At 43.5% G+C, this 17975-nt stretch overlaps 1 long non-coding RNA gene across 1 annotated transcript; it reads right to left on the bottom strand.

Annotated features, from left to right (window-relative positions):
• Window positions 1-374: 374 nt before the first annotated feature.
• On the bottom strand, window positions 375-15616 carry LOC149327406 (uncharacterized). The gene is made up of 4 exons (XR_016286128.1): window positions 15416-15616; window positions 9172-9225; window positions 4929-5084; window positions 375-539 (listed from the first exon to the last, which is right to left on the bottom strand). It is a non-coding gene; the product is annotated as an uncharacterized LOC149327406 (long non-coding RNA).
• Window positions 15617-17975: the final 2359 nt, after the last annotated feature.

The raw sequence follows: 17975 nt of genomic DNA, 5'->3' as shown, positions 1-17975 counted from the left end.
TCTCTTATATGAAAGCACGCCAGGGCCTTGGCTTTTTCTATAAATTGTTGAAGTCCATGAGAGTCATCATCTCAGTGGTTGCCAAAGCTGAAGACTTTTCATCTTTTTTTTAAATTCTAAGCCATGCTATCATATCTCCTATAAGAAGGCATCAACCATGTGTCATCTGACAGCAAGATTGGCGCTAATGAATAATATTAGAGGGTAACCCAAAGAGTGGGCACTGCGCAACGATTGTTGTAAATCGCAGTCAGTTCACAGAGGTTTCCCTTTATATTGTGCCAGTCATGCTCTATTTAACGCGTATAGCGTAGAACTTTAAAACACAAGTTAGCCGCAGCTTAAGCGGAATGAATGAAATGACTTACTGGCGCCACAAGTCTTCTTGCACTCATTTTTGTATGGGAAATTATTGCCATAGTAAGTGCAGGCTGTCGCGTCTTTACGACACTTTCCACTCAACGGGTCATAATAAAACACCGTCACCAGGGAACCGGGAAGACAAGATGACATCGGTCGGAGAGCTGTGCAAACGACTCCTGAAATTGACAAGAAGGATGGGCTTAGGTAATATGCTTATTCTTATTTATTTATTTTAATTTACCAGATAATGCCGGCCTCAGTTTGAGGCCTTATGCAGGAGTGGGCATACCAATAATACATCAAGGAAATGCACGTAACAGAAAAGCATCAGAAGAATTCAAGTAAGGAGAGACGAAATCAACTAGTAATAATGGTAACGAAACGTAAAGCGCGACAAAAACAACAAGGCACGTACACAACAGCACGACACAACCACGCATGCTCAATCACTTGAACAAGAAACGAAATATACAAACAATGAAAACAATCATGCATATGATTCACTTAAGGCATTGCGCATAACGACACGATGATAATGCTATTTGGCCTCAATACTGTTAAGCATGCCGCAGAATGACTGGACCGTCGGGCTTTCCACTGTACTCGAGGTGAGCGCATTCCACTCACTTACTGTCCGTGGAAAACACGAGTTTTTAAACACGTTAGTCCTGCAAAAAAATTATTTTATTTTTTCGAATGATTAGGTCTTGTTGGGCGCTTAGAAACTAAATTAATGTACACATCCTTATCTATTCCCAGCATATCATGATATAGTAGCTACATATATTTCAGTCTGTCCCTATAAAGTCTCAATTTTAATAGCAATAAGTTTGCGTTGTTTAGAAGAATCACCAAAGATACTTGCCAGCTATAACAGTTGAATATAAAACTAACCGATTTTCTTTAATCCTTTCTAAGTGTGTTACGTTTTTTTTTCGGTATACGGGTCCTATACTATTGAGTCGTACTCGAGAATTGGTCTAATGTTCGTTTTGTACGCTACAAAACGGATTTCTGCTGTTGACTGTCGAAGCGACCTCCTCAAGAAACCAAGCTTGCGCATTGCTTTTTTTGAAATATATGATATATGCTTGTTCCATCTCAGGTCTGATGTAATTACGTGACCCAAGTATTTGTAGCTGCTGACCGTAGACAGAATATTGCCACCGATGCTGTAACAAAATTTTAAAGGGTTTCGTTTTCGCGTTATTTACATAGCGACCGTTTTCTTTGCATTAATAGTCATTTGCCATGCGGCGCACCATGCTTCTACGTTGGCTAATGCTGAATTAAAAAAAACCTGGTCATTGCAGTTATTGATTTCTTGATAGAGTGTGCAGTCATCTGCAAATAACCTTAATTTCACGTTCACTACTTGCATTAAGTCATTGACGAAGATTAGAAAGAAAAGGGGCCCAAGGACGGATCCCTGTGGAATGCGAGTCTGTACCGGTGCTGAGTCAGAGCGCACACCATCAATAAACACACTCTGTCTGCGTGATGACAAATATGCATAAATCCTTGCAAGCAGCAGATCATTTTTGAGTATTGGCTGTAGTTTTAAAACTAGGTTAGGATGAGATACACGGTCGAATGCCTTTTCAAAATCTATGAATATCATACCAATTTGACGCTGCTTGTTAAAATTTCTGCGAATTCGTGAATGGTTTCGAGAAGCTACGTTGTTGCAGATAATCCCTTTCGAAACCCATGCTAGCCTGGAATCAATTATGTTGTTGTCAGTCAGAAAGACCGAAATGTGTTCGAATATAATATGTTGAAGTGTTTTCGCGCATATGGGCAGCAATGAAATTCGTGCGTACGGAGTGATAAGTGACCGGTTTTCTGTTTTGGGTACTGGGGTAACCTTCGCGTACTTCCAGTCATTTGGAAGTGCTGCACACGATAAAGACTTATTAAACAGAATACCCAATTACTTTTAGCACCACTCGGCGTATCGCGTGAGAAAAGCAGTAGGTATAACGTTCATTCCAGGCGATTTCTTAATATTTAGATTTAGCAAGAGAGATAAAATGCCTTCTTCAGTCACTGAGATATTAACAATGGGTGGGCACTCAATTGAAGAATTAAAGCTTGGCTTTCGACCATCGTCATTCGTAAACACTGAACAAAACAACTGCTTGAAAGTGTTTGCAATAAAAAATTTATCTGTTCCGGTTTCTCCGTTTATACAGAAACTTGATAAGGTCTGTTCTTTCGAAGAAAAATCTCGCCAAAACTTAGCCAGGGAGGGAAGCAGGTAATTCTTCACATCGCAAGCGACGTTTTTTTTTCTCATTTACGGAGGAGCCGTTTTGCGGAAATTCACTGACCCTAGGATATGGCTACCTAAATAACGCAGTATTTTTTAATTTTTCGACGACTTTTCACCGAAATACCTGTAGCGTAACTTTCAACCGTTAACAAGTTTACAATGTTGAGTGATTATCGCTTCGAAATAAACAATACTAGCTGTAAAAGCTCAAATATAGAAAAGGCCCTAAAAAATGTTCTCTGTGCTGTGGCTCATCTCCAATGACCCTCAAGATGGAGTAGTAAACCAAAGTACGCGGTCTTAAGACGAAAACAAACCAGAGAGGCTTTGGTTTGGTTTATTAGGGTTTAACGTTCCAAAGCGAGTGAGGCTATGAGAGACGCCGTAGTGAAGGGCTCCGCAAATTTCCACCATCTGGAGTTCTTTAACGTGCACTGATATCGCACAGCACACGGGCCTCTAGAATTTCGCCTTCATCGAAATTCAGCCGCCGCGGCCGGGATCGAACCCGCGTCTTTCGGGGTCAGCAGCCGAGCGCCATAACAACTGAGCCACCGCGGCGGGTAAACTACAAATGGCTTCCACGCATTAACAAAGTAATGAAGTAATTCAGACTCTCTAAGGTTATTTAAAAGCGCGCACTGTTTTAATAGTTAATCCCGAAAAAAAGCATTTTGTCTAATTTGAGGCCTTTGTGACAAAACAAAAAATGCTCCTGTTTCCATAGCCTTGTATATTCACACAAGAGAGGCCTATTTTTAGTGCGAGTTACCGCGTATTTGATGCACTGCTAGGAGTAATCTCTTTTCGCGCATTATCATTGCGCCTGACGGCTTCCCTAGCATAATAAATCGATGCTACGCAACTGAACGATCCTCAGAACAAATTAAGAAAGAATGCCATATGGATCGGTTGCCGTCATTTTTTATTTTCAAACGTTAATTGAACGATGTGAATATGCAGTATTCTGCAGTTACGCCTTTGGTTATTGGCCGGCCTAAAGATACTAGAAATTGTGTAACTTCAAATTCCTGTCTCTAGCTACACGGTGAAAGAAGAAACTGAAATGACGGCGGTCATAACTGCTACCCACAATGAACAGTCAAGGTAGAGTTTTCGACTGTCTAACCTAGCTCAAGGGGCCTTGATTAAACAATATCTTCTTTTAAACACAATACGTAGAGAACAGTATAGAGAACGGCGCTTTATAATAGGGCAGCATATCGGACGGTCATGAATAGCTCTGAGATACCTCTCGAGCGCAGGTTTGTGCTTATTGTCTTTTCAGGTATTACAGAGCGTGCTGGGAAAATACGATATAAAGCTGCTCTGTGGTTTTATTCCTCTATGCAGGAGCCAGCATGTTTAGTGCGCAGCGGCAACGGAACGGGGGGGGGGGGGGTCGTTCTTACGCAACAGGTTGCTAGGGGACGAAGGGGCAGAGCCGTGCTTGTAACACCCTTGGACACGGGGTTGCCCTAATGCCGCTAGCTAGAGTTCGGTCAGCGGAAAAAGTGTCGACCACTACTCATTGATGTCCTCTCCTCTCAAACCGAAAGATGAGAAAAATTTTAACGAGTTCTTTTCTGTCTTAACACTAGTTGCACACAGCCACTTAGCACAAATACGAAAATCAGTGAAGCGGAGGTCCTTTTCAAAGGGTTTATGTGCTACTGTCCAGCAGTTTTCTGTCCCTGGTTTTCCAGATGCCACGCAGGGTGAGCCGCACGTCCGCCGCGGCGATGAGTACACAAATATCTTACGTGCATCACAACAGATGGTACCACTTTTTTCATCTCGTCAGAAAAAGTTGCTTTAAAATAACGTCCCTACTCATGTTCCTGCTGAGTTCGGATATACGTGTTCTCTATGAACTCCTTTCCCGGTCATCGCCCCTACTGTATTCCTTCCGTGCTTGGTGGTAAAACACACCTGCGTAGTCGTTCATGCTTCCTTATGTATGCGGGATTAAACAAAGTTTATAGATTAGGGAACAGTGGTCGGGTCAGGGCGGTAGAAGTAGCAGTACTAGTCGAACACGTGTATGAAATTTTCTTATTATGCAATGACCGCATTCCTTCTCCAAAATGGCTTCTACGGCTTCCACATTACCTCCTGACTATACAGCAGGAAACTTAATAGTTATGAAGGGGTAGGCCTATTCAACGCAACACGAGCTCTCCTGCAATCAACGATACAAGCATTAGACAGGTTCGAAAAAAAAGCAATTCAGGATACCTATTCTAGAAGCAGAAAACATAAAGAAGGACGCCAGGATGTTTTCACTTACTACTGCGGCAAATTCCATTGCATTCCGTTTGCGCTTTAAAAGGCGCATCTTGATTACAAGTAGGCACGCACACTCTCGAAGCGCTATCAAACTGGAAACCGGAAGTAAGACAACCAGGATTCGATATCACAGGGCGGTTGTATCTGCATCGGCGATCTGTAATAAGAAAAATTCAATTAAACAGACAACGCCATGTATGCCGTTTCAATGAAATCCCTATATGTTCAAAAATGGCTCGTTTGCCTGGCTAGCGCTGCATTAAATGGTCACTGGAGATATTCTGTGCTTTTTCCGGAAATTTATTTCATTCTTATTTTTGAGCTTTTAAATTTATATATTCGGCAAAAAAGAGTAATTTATTGCTCCGAATTTTCAATTTAAAGGGCGGATTCTTTTCACCACTCCGTACAAAATCTGTCGAGAAGTCTTAAAAAATAGCCATAGTCCTCGTTTGAGAGTCAGTGGAGGCCTACCCAAGAGTCAGATATCGGCGAAAAAAAAAATGTCTTGATGATTGAATATTTTGTATGCTAGAACAGCCGTTGGTGCCGATATCTCAATTTACATTTTGACACTTATTCTAAAGAAAAGCTTCATTTTAATTAGCCTATTTCTTGTAAGAACACACTAGTCTCTCATATGGGCCAACATCATTTTTTTTCCAGTGTTTTTGGACATTTTTAACGGGCTGTACTGCTCTACATCTTTTCTTTGCAAGCCAGCCAAAGCCACAGTGCATAAATACGCGCTCTCTTGTTACGCACAGAAGACACTAGCCCAATACCATCATTACTTTCCTCTTAAAACAATAAATATTTCTTATACTTCTTATTTAAGGTTTATTTCTAGCATAAATGACCTCTTTGAGCCTAAGAGAGTCACGTCGAGAAGTCTCTTCGATAGCAACCAGTTTCTTAGCATGTATAAGTAGCTTCCACTAATGACACCAGCCATACCAACGACGGAGCGAAGCAACCAAGCAGCGAGCGACGGGCCAGGCAGCCGTAATGCAGCCGAACTACTAGTGTAGTGCAGAGTTACAGATTACGCTCTTGTATCTTTCCGTTCATAGCTAGACAGTGTTGTTGCCAGGTAATGAGACATGCATGCGTTGTTTACGTCACGTTCAACATGTATGTGACTCCCGGTCATAGGTGCTAACACACCCTGTTGTTTTCTGAGTGCTCGAGTAGGCACTTTTTTTTCGATATGCGGCTGACGTCGCCATCCACCGAAATAGACCACGCGAAGCTACAGTAGGGAGCAACTTCAGAAGCACAAGTTTTCAAGCCCATATAAGCTCTAATAAAGAGGCAACATAACGAATAGTTAAACGGCTGTAAATTAGTTTATGGAGAAGATTGGTGCTTGGCAGTGTTTTTAAGCATAAAATGCTTTTAGCTCCCGTTGTCGGCAGTGTGGTGACATCACGCCGAGTCCGAGCGCCAACACCCGGGCACTGAATTGCACTCATCCGGGCACCGTGCAAGATTTAACGAGACTTATACGTGATCTGTTAGGGGCTTTGAGAGAGGGCCGTTAAGAGCAAGAGGGGATCTCTATGGCGAGATGGGCCTTGAGGCTGAAAAACTGCTTCCGCGCCGTCCCCGAGGATGGCGCTGCGGTCCTACACTCACGTGTCTTGCGAAAAGCGATCGCTTTGCGAGTGATACGCCACAGCAAAGCACTGCTCGCCCCTGCCGACATGATTATGCGGCCGCTCCCGAAAGCGACAAGGCCGCTGCGGTTCGCGGCTGCCTACCTAAGCCCGCACTATTACAGGCGATCGCTTCGACGCAACAAGAAGAGTGTGGTGTGGTGTGTTGAGCAATAGACCCATTTCAAGATTTTGACTACTACCATCTGCAAGCAATGTGTTATGCCCGTAAACATTTCATTCATACTCTACTCTCGGTTACGGGAGAGGCAGAGGTTTTTTATGCAATAAACGTTGAAAATTGCCGTACAGGATGCAATAATTTCAGCCGCACACGACCTTCCAACTGTACTGAAAAAACACCCCTCTACTTGGCGCTCCCCTCCAATCTATCGAGTGGAGAAAACATTTGCTCCTCCACAAAGAGTCATGCGGGATTCGAGGACGCCCCGCGGCGTTCCATCCGATGAGGCACACTTAGAGGAACCTGAGCGTGAGTAGCGGTGCGAGAATCAGATGTGCTGGTGAGCACAGTGGAATTAAGGGGTAAGATTTAGATTTGGTTGTCCACTCTATACCCAAGATAAAAGAATCTTCCCTGTGAAAATATTATTCAAGAGACATGTTTTGGGTATTATTCGTGCATCAGTGTGGTATGTTTATGTAGTGTGATGCAACGTCCGTTCTTACAAAATAGAGTTTTTACGGTAATGCTGGCAGAATTTCGCTAACGATGCTGTCATTATAATGAGAAAGGTTTTGTAGTGGCGGTGCGTGCGCAGAAATTATCGTACGTAGATTTTAGATTTTAGGTAGCAAAGAAAGCATAAATCCCATTTGATCTTTAAAAGCCTCGAACAAGCCATTCTGCACTGCCGCATTGCACCAGTGCGGACATATGTAAACGGAGCATGCTATTCTGTGCTAACTTCCATCAAGCCTTCCCTATTACACATAACGAAACACTATTTTTCTACGAAAAAGCACACTCGCTTTCGCTCTCAGCCTGATATCCGACAACTTCCACTTTCAATTAGGAAAGACATAGAATATTTTAGAAGATAACTGCTGTTCGGTTTACGTTTTTCCCCACCTGTACATGTCAGTGTATTTTTCACGCACAGGGGATGAGGCCTAATGTAGGATACAAGACAAAGCTGTAGTAATTTCACCGATGTGAGTGCGGCCATGAAAACAATCCAGTAAAATTATCTTACGAGCGAAGTTACCTCAACAACTAACTGAATTTTTTGTTCCCCTTTCATGCTAGACATAATTGGGGCCTCCGGAGAGGGAACGAACTTCTGTATTATTATGCGTCGCAAAGCATGTCAAAACCAGAGGAGGGCCATTTGGCTTAATATGCAGCAGCTACGTTTAAGGCTAAGCTCTGCTGCGGGTGAATAACACTGTCCGATGTTTTCATGACAGTAGTGAGTAGTTCTGAAGAAAAGTGAAATGTGGGCAAATGCGCTCAAGAGTGCTTACGTATCACAAGGGGGAAGCCGCCCGCTCACCATGTTAAAGCACTCGCCGCGTGGTGAGACCTATCCCGACGCCACACAGCTGGCAATTCTCCCTCTGCATGGCTCTACGCAGCCGCCGCCTTACCGCCGCCGCACCCCTTCTGACCAGCGCGCTAAATTTCTGAAGGCAGTCGCCACTGTACCGCGGACCTCTCCGCCTTAATGGTGGCGTTAGTGGCGGTTTCGTGGTTTTAACATGCACCTCTCATAGGAGAGGTGCAGGGTTCGGTTTCTATTTCCGTCGGGCGCTCACCGGTGATACAATGGGGATACGCTTTTTCCTTGGCCTGGTGATCTGAGGTTAACTGCTTGGAAAATGAGGCTTTGACCCTAATTTGCGCAAGCGCGTAATTGCTTGCACCATAGCGCTCGTTGACCAAACGACGCCCTTGCCCCATAAAAAAATTGCCGTTCATCAGAATCATCGTATTGTAAATTAATTTCAATGCCCGCTTTGGAATTACATTTAATCTAGATATCTTGCTAAATGCTTGAATCATACTTTTCTCTGCGCCGAGAAGGGCACACGTTGGAAACTTCAATGCGCTCCCTGTCGGTGCATCTCCGTAAGTAAAGTGAAGACAATTCGCTTTGCTCCTCTGTTTGTGAGATGGACGCTGGTTTCTTGGCTTAAGTGGTTATAATCAATGGCTAATTGTGCATCTTACGTAACACGGTTACGAGCGTCAACACAGCACCTAAATTCTTCGAGCAATAAAACAATCCTTGGGCTCCTTCTATTCTCACACTCTTTAAACTTTTCGAACGCAATTTTCGGTAAACAGTTCATAGTGCGCTATTGCGTAGTTGCCCGACGGTGACTTCACATCCACTTTTTCATCTGTGTAATTGTAGTGAAGTGCACATCATTTCTCCATTTCATTATTATCATCTGGCGCATTCTTGTATTACGTCCTTCCTTTGAAGCACTGTGGGGATGCTGGAACACTTTAGCAGCAACAAACGTCAGCGCCACTTCAGCGCATGCACACAACAATGAATGAGATTATTTGATAAGAGCTCCGTTTTCGCTGCGCTAATAAAAACAGTGTAAGCTTACCATTCTTCTGCGGTGTGGCTCCAAGAGCGACTGCGATGAGGCAGGTGACCAAAACTGTGTAGAGCGACATATTGCTTTGTGTCGTGTGAGGCTGTGAGGGTTGGTGCGCTTTTATATGTGATACACGTTCCACAAAAATATCGCTGCTATATTCATTTCATTTTTGGAAATAAAGAATGGCCTATAAAAAAATAATAAACTGGGTCTAAAATTCACTTGAAAAACTTCAGTCGCGAAACCATAATACGTAGAGTTCTGGTTTTACCTTCTTTCCTTTATGTCACAAACAATAGTTACGTGTCCAGCAAACCAAAAAGAAGGGCAGGTTTCCAAACCAAATCCGTATGTTTTGGTACTGAAGCTGTCTGCTCCACAAAAATCCAAGGTTATTTTTAAATTGATTACTTTGCACTAAGCGCCGAGCACGTGGAAACAATAGAATATATTCTTGAATACAGAGATACTTGTTCTATTCTCCGAATGCATGTTAACTAAGCACAACAATGAATGCAAAATTATTAGCAACGATTTTTTTAAAACAATTCCTCAGGTTGGGGTATCATAGACAACCGCATACCAAGATTGCCTGATTTTTACTACCTCCGGTATAAGTGATCGTATTTCGTTGCTAAGCATAAAACAGGCGACGGCCTGAATAATACATTACAACCAAACCTGGCTAATTTCATAGTAGTCATGAATGAAGTCACAACCACGAATTGTATTAATTTCCAGACGTGCCGTGTGAATGCCTTTGAGAAGTGAACGAAATGAGCGGTTTCGGTCTGCATCGGTACGGAATCCCATCTGGACGCTTTTCTTCCTTCTCTCCGCTCTCGACATAAGCGCTGACTCTTGTGTTGAGAGGTGACGCTCAATCTTAAAATGAAGACATGGGCATACCAAGCTTGTTAAGGCAAAAGACTTTAACGCCTCATCGTTGTGGGCAGAAGGTTGTCAGGTTGTCAGCAGAAGCTTCTCAGCTAAGTTGTCACGCTTTTCGCGTGTGTCCTCAGGGATATGTGAGACAGTTCCTCCGTAACTTCCTTGCTTCAAATTCAACTTTTATTTTCTTGACTTCGGCATCTGTTGATCTTTCTTCTTCTCTCTCACTTCTTCTCTTCCTCTACAAACGGATGACGGGTTTCCAACGAGGTATGTGAAACAGTTACTGAGTAATTTCCTTTCCTCAAACACAATTTTCACCTTCTTCATTACGACCCCTCTTTCTCTTTGTTCTTTCACTCCCACTTCCTCCCTTCCTGTACGGTGCGGTTCAACCGTGCACCGAGATGACAGAGAATTACAGCGCTATTTCCTTTCCCCAAAAAGCGCTGTGTTCAAAGAGCAAGGCACCGCGCCGAACGGGCGGTGGCGTTCAGTGGACTCCATGGCAGCGCTACAACACGCTGTCGAGTTCCACTCTGAAAGGCGAAGCTTAAGCGTCATTAATTAGCAGTTATTAGTATTAGTCATTAAAAATAATTATACCACTATGATTAATTCGTCATTACTTAGTAATTAGTCAATCATTATGTGTGACGTCATCTAGTGGTGTCGTCACCAGTGCCACACAGGCAGTCAAAGTGGTACAAAAACGCTTTCGCCTCTACGCACTTTAGGCAGTCAAAGTGGCCCTGAACTTTTTCTTGTTGCTGCCGCGCCCTAATGCGGTATCCTATTTCTAAGTAAAGCCAAACCGTGTCTTCAACTTCAGCGCTCTTGAAAAGCAAAGAAGGAAACTCTGAACTTATCAATTTCGAACGGAATATCTTCGCAAAACTATAAATCGCATCACCAGCGGCTGTGTTCCAAAAGTGCGATAATTTATCTAATGCAGTTATGCCTTCTGCTTTCTGCGGTTACCTTATGCATTGTAGTATTATTGTGTTTTGGAATTTATTGCAGGGTATTTGCCAGCACAACATACAACGAACTCCCGAGACCAAGGAGTCTCGTCTCAACCGGGGCAAATGTTTAGTTTTTATTGGCTAGCATTTATATTGGTGGTTCCCTGCATTTAGCCATCGTGTGTTTTTTTAGTCTCTGTTGTGGCAGGCTGCTCATCTGCCCACCGAAGCGCGACCGGATCGCCGGATCCTGGGCCGTGCGGACTACCTGACACGTTAATGTGAAACGACTACTGTACCATCGCTTTTGCGCATGAAGCGTCGCTGTTTCTTCCGAACTCTGTCCTCTTACGGCACGAACCACCGCAAGTGGTAATACGTAAATGACCCCGGCCGCAAATTCGGGGCCGATATCATTGAAATGCTGTTACGTTTGTGCGTGATTACTTACTGGCACTCAACGCCATATCAGCGGCAGACAAACAGCTTGACAGAACGCATAAACCGAAAACTCTCCAACATACTTGCCATGTATGCGGACTCTGACCATAAGAACTCGGACACCATAGTGGCCTTCATCGCACACGCCTTCAATACCGCCGCACATGAAACGACCGGATGGAGCTAATTCTACCTCTTGTACGTTCGCCCCCCTCGCTACACCATGGACACTATCCTGCCATTTTCTCTAAGTGACAATCTGTGTATCAGTGAGATCTTGTCTTCAGCCGAAGAACCTCGTCGGATTGCCCACCAGCGATCCATTGTTTCTCAAGAGTGATTCAAGGACAACTACCACAGCCACGAGCGGCATGTTGTCTACGCACCGGACGATATTCTCTGGCTTTGGCGTCCATCCGGCGCCGCGGCTTCCACCAAAAGCTTTTGGGCCAATACAATGACTCTTACGTGGTTGTGGCCAGAATTAGTGTTCTCACATATCAGAATGCGCGCCTCACCATCTGGTCGCCTTTTCGCCGTTCCGTCTGAGATTACGTGCGTAAAATCATTAATAAATATGTTGAAGAGTAAAGGTGACAGTATAGAGCACTGAGGTACACCAGCCTTCCCATGAAGTATACCACTTGCGTTTTTAATCTCGTCTAAAACAACCATTTGCGATTGTTCGGTGAGATAGTTCTTGAGGACATCGTGAAATGGGCCCCTGAAACCGCTAGAATAGAGTTTCTGTAGAAGAATTCCGTGATGAACTGTGTCGAAGGCTTTAGATATGTCTAGAAACAAAGCAACGGAAAACAAATTTTGATCAAAAGCCGAAAACAGTTCATCCGAGAATTCCTCCAGAAGGGCTACCGTACCATGACCAGTAATGAAAACGACCTGTCGAGGCGACAGAATCGAAAATTTTTCAACAAAGGATGACATGGTTTTCAAAAGAGATTTTTCTATAACATGGGAAAGTATCGGCAACATCGAAATGGGTCGATAGCTGTTCATGTCATCTTTTTGTCCCCCTTTGAAAAGCCGATTACCTATCGCAGTTTTAAGCTCTTTCGGGATTCACGCGGTATCAAGAAAGCCGTTTAACATGAAGAGCAAAACATTGGGTATCGCTGCAAAGTTCCTCTGTAGTAGACTAGCTGATAAACCGTCAATACCAGGAGGCTTATTGCGCTTAAAGCTGAAAATTATTGCATAAAGTTCATTTTCTGAAATTCTAGGAAGAAAAGCGGATGCTGGGAGTGAATTTTCAAGCGTGGAATGAACGGCCTGACACGAGGATGCGTTTTCGGAAGCAAGTGCAAACAAATGGTTGAATCTATTTGCGACCTCGACCGAATCGCCTGGAAAAAAAGAAACCGGGGAAAGGTTTGCAGCGTTTTTACCACGAAGGTGGTTTATTAGAGACCATGTTTCTGCGGCATTCCTTGACGACTGGCGAAATTTTTGGAAAAAGAACTGGCGCTTCTTGGACCTTATTATAGCTACTACTCTATTTCTTGCAGCCTTGTAGTCTAGACGTAGGTTTTTATTTTTTGGGACATGTTTACATCGTTTCTAAAGCATGTCTCTTTATGAAATGGCATGCATTATGTCCGCAGTCAACCAGTTATAATCCTTTTTACGTTTCTTAATTACGACGCGCTTGGCATTATCTTCAAACTTCTTTATTTGGTTACAGAAGATGGTATAGACTACTTGCGGGGAATTAGAATTAGTTAGGGCCATCCAATTAAAACTGTTAATTAGGCTATCTAAGACCTTCTGGTCGATTACAGTAAGGTAAATTAAGTTATTGGGTGTGGTGGTTCGCTGAGCATTTGGCAGAGGAAAAGAAGGTGATGAGCCGCCGCGGTGGCTCAGTGGCCATGGTGCTCGGCTGCTGTCCCGAAAGACGCGGGTTCGATCCCGGCCGCGGCGGTTGAATTTCTTTGGAGGAGAAATTCGAGGCCCGTGTGCTGTGCGATGTCAGTGCACGTTAAAGAACCCCAGGTGGTCGAAATTTCCGAAGCCCTCCACTACGGCGTCTCTCATAGCCTTAGTCGCTTTGGGACGTTAAACCCCATCAACCAACCAAAAGAAGGTGATGAACGGCAAACGGCAAGATAGTGGACCGCAAAATGTTGCAAAATAACACAAGAAGCAAATGAGTAGTTGGGGGCTCGTAAGGCGATGTGGTCTAGACACGACGTTGTTAAATGGCCACCAGCTATTTCTTCACGGGTGGGAGCTGTTATCATATTTTCAACACCATACGATGACAGGAGGGACAAATAGTCGGATACGGAGCCAACTGCAGGACACAAGGTATTTATATTCAGGTCTCCTACTAAGCATAGTTCTTCCACAGAATTCCACGACCGTAGCAATTCCTCGAGTTCCAATAGAAAACGGATAACACTGTTGCAAGGTGGCCGATAAAAAGCTACGAAGCTCAGACATCGAGAGCCACAAGTTATCGTTAGCGCCAAGCATTCGGCATGAACAAAGTTCACGTCAATGGGTGCAATGTCAAACGTGCCTCTTACAAAGATAGCGATTCCGCCCCCTCGTCGACGAGGCCGCGTTACGAAACGGCACTGATAGCCTGGTAGTGAAAACGTGTGCATGCAGGTATCTGTAACATTAATTTCTGTCGGGACCAAAACGTCAACAAATCTGATTCCTGATGAGGCAGTTAGCTTAAATTCTTCCCAGTGCTTTCGGAGGCTTCTAACATTTGTGCTTACAATAGTAAATTCATTATCAGAGCTGTGACCAAATTTATCCTTGAAAGACTTAGAATTTGGGAGTTGGCAGCACGTATTGTCCACTGCAGATAGACAGTTTGATCCAAGTTGGCTGGTCTGATTATTCGGAGCAGAGACGAGCTTTCGGTCTTCTTCGCAAAGATCTTGCCACGTTTAACCCAGACAAATTTGCATTCCTTTTGCTTAGCCCTGGTCCTTGCACGCCAGAAACGATCTCGCTTCAGTCTAGTCAAGTCCTCGTTGAAAAATATCGTTTGGGTCATTCCAGGCTCGCAAAGATTTCCAAGCTTCCGGCGGGCTTCGAATAACTTTTCTGTGGAAGCAATGGAACTGAAGCGCACAAGAATCCTCGGGATAGAGTCACGCCTGCCCGGTAGACGAGGAATTGCTTCAACCTCCGACAGAGAAAAATTTTGCGCTTCTAGTTTTCCAGCGATCTCCCTAAGCACTTCCTTCCGATTTTCGTTCGCTTCTTCTTTGAGGCCATGGAATTCCATGTTCATGTTGCGACTCTATTGTTCACTCTCATTAGGTACAGCTTGTATCCTCTCCAGCTGTTCTGCTTGAGCCTGGACAGTTGTTCTCAGTGCGGATATTTCTTCATCTCGAGAACGTGCTTGTTCCTTGGCTGCCTTCATTTCAGCGAGAACTGAATCGTACTGTTCCGACAGAAAGGTCACACTGAGCTCTCCAGTTCATGAACTGTTTTGGTTAATGAGATCACTTCGGTTCGCAAAAGTAGCAGTGAATCAACCTTCGAATGTAGCTCCGGTAAGCATTCTAGGCTCTTTTTGATGTCTTGTAGTTCCGAAAGCAATGCCGATTTCACCCCTGTACCCTCATCGGCCTCGGCAGCGTCAGACAGAGAGTTGGAACCACCTACGCGTTTTCTTGCCGCTCTGCATGTCTTACATACCCACACGTCCCGTTTTGCGGTACCCATTGTGTTAAAGGTGTTTGGCGCAATTCCAGAACAATTTTGGCCCAGATGGTAAGAGTAATAACAACTAGTACAGGTCATGAATTTTCCATCCTCGGGTAGTGTCTGGTGACAGGTGATACAATCTGCCATTGTTATACAGGGGAAAGCGTACACAGGGCGCAGACAGGGTGCAATACACTGGGTGCAGTCAGCGGCAAATCAAAATTTGAGCGATACCAGCCAAAAAAATGACACGCTACCTTTTGAGATACAAATGTCAGCGTTGGGCCACGCACTCGCCGCTGACTGCAGATGATCCCCGTTGTCCACTGGCTTATGTAGTTTGCTGGCGAAGTCTTGTTTTAAGACGAGTTGGCCGCTTGTCGCCTGAATCAGCTGAATGGCCACCTCCGATTAAGGTGATAGTAGCGTCCGGGGCATCACGAGGGCAGCATCCAGGTCACCGTCTGTTGAGATACAAAGTGTCGGCGTTGGTCTACGCACTCGCCGCCGCCGAATAATAATAATAATAATAATAATAATAATAATAATAATAATAATAATAATAATAATAATAATAATAATAATAATAATAATAATAATAATAATAATAATAATAATAATAATAATAATAATAATAATAATAATAATAATAATAATAATAATAATAATTTTATTGCCACAACACATGGTGGTACATACAAACTCGGGCCTGTCAAAGCCAAGGGAGGCTTGCAGGACTAGGCCCGGCAAAATCGGCGAGCGAAAAGTAAAGGCAATAAAATATCACGGTAAGTGCACAAACACTGAAATACAAATACTAAGGAAGATACATTGTATAAAAGAGATGAAAAAAATCACATTGGAATTTACAAGTTTCTTGCATCTATTTAGAATAAAAACTTCACAGATTTCAGCATTTGTTTTACGGTGGCTTTAGATGTAGCGGTCAACACCTGATCAGGAAGCGTATTGAAGATTGTAGGGACATAAACACATCGTCTTGCTTTGTCATATCTGGTTACGTATCTGGCGACCGTGTAGCGTTGACAATTCCGTATTGCTCTAGCAGAAACTGCTCTCGTCTTGAAAGCAGTATTCCAAAAGTGCCGAAGAATAACAGTGTGCCTATATAAAGTTTCAAAGGACGGAAGACCAAGAAAATTAAACAAGTTTACATGAGGGGGAAAGGAATGTTCACAGGCGGTACTTTTCAACATATATTTTAGAAGAGCGTCTACCCGATCATGCCACCTTTGCGAAGAGTGTGCAAACAGTGTGATGCCATATCTAATAACACTGTATGCAAGTGCATGCATGATTGTCTTTTTTACCGATAAAGGTAGGAAAGATTTAACTGTGAACAGTAGCCATGCCGTTCTACGCAATCTGCCACAAACGTAAGCCATGTGACTATGCCATGAGAGGTCGCTATCAAAGTAAATCCCCAGATATTTTATGCAATCAGCCTTTTCAACATGAGTACAATGGCAGTCTTTATCATTGTGGGAGTGCAAAAAAACCGATTCACTCAGTACTGTTGCCTTCAATGGGTTTCTAAAACAAACCAGTTTTGTTTTTTGTTGGTTTACCAAAAGACCATTCATGGAAAACCAGTTCATTGCGATAGAGATATTTTCTTGCAGTAAAGCAACAGCACTTTTGTAGGAAATATGCTTCGTAAGTAAAACCGTATCATCGGCGTACTGAAAGACCAAGGCATTTGTTACTGCTGAGGCGAAGTCATTGATAAATAAATTGAAAAGCAATGGTGATAAGATAGATCCTTGAGGAACCCCAGCCCCCTACATCTGACCGCTGCTAACGGCTGTGGTGTAATCAAGGGCTACGACTTGTGAGCGATCTTCTAAATAACTTCTCAATAGGTCATGAAACGGGCCCCTAAATCCAAGCAGGTATAATTTTTGCAACAAAATTTTATGATTTACAGTGTCAAATGCCTTGGCGATATCTAGAAACAAGCCACATGCAAACAGATTGTGATCAAAAGTTGCCTACAATTCATCTGCAAATTCTTCGAGAAGTGAAAGTGTTCCACGACCTTCGATGAAACCAAACTGACGGTCAGACAGAATAGATAATTTTTTCACAAAAGAAGTCATGCACTCTAGAATAAATTTTTCTAAAATTTGGGCAAGTACTGGCAAAACGGATATTGGTCTATAATTTTCAAGGTTCTCTCTCTTGCCACCTTTGTGTATTGGTCTCAGAATCGCTGTTTTTAACATCTTGGGTATTGCGGCAGTCTCTAAGAATCCGTTAAGGATAAAAAGAAGGATATTCTCAAGACTTGCATAATTTCTCTGAAGTAGAGACGCTGCAATGCCATCAAGACCAGGTGGTTTGTTACGTTTGAAGCTGAAGATTATGCGCGCCAGGTCTGCTGCTGACAGTTTAGGTAAAAAGGCGGACGCAGATATGGTACGTGTCAATGAACATCTATCTTGTGGCAAGGATGAATTGGGCTGAGATACACTCGCGAAGTGCTTGTTGAATAATTCAGCTGTTTTTTGAGGACTACCTGAAGAAATATCATTAATAGACGACTCATTTCTGTCCACGCCCCTTAAATTGTTAATCAGTGACCAGGTTTTGGCGGGGTTTTTGGCAGCTAGTTTAAATTGCTCACGGTAATAATGCCGTTTAGCGGAACGAATAACCGCAACAGCTCTATTTTAAGCATGAAATGCTTTTAGCCCCCGTTATCGGCAGTGTGGTGACGTCACGCCGAGACCGAGAGCCATCATCCGGGCACTGAAATCCAGTCATCCGGGCACTGAAATCCAGTCATCCGGGCAC

The sequence above is a fragment of the Amblyomma mixtum genome, chromosome 10 (assembly GCF_055824585.1).
Source record: "Amblyomma mixtum isolate Tamu chromosome 10, ASM5582458v1, whole genome shotgun sequence".
In the NCBI taxonomy this organism is placed as follows: Eukaryota; Metazoa; Arthropoda; class Arachnida; order Ixodida; family Ixodidae; genus Amblyomma; species Amblyomma mixtum.
Note: the sequence above shows the minus strand (reverse complement) of the source record. Positions and strands in the feature narration are given on the sequence as shown.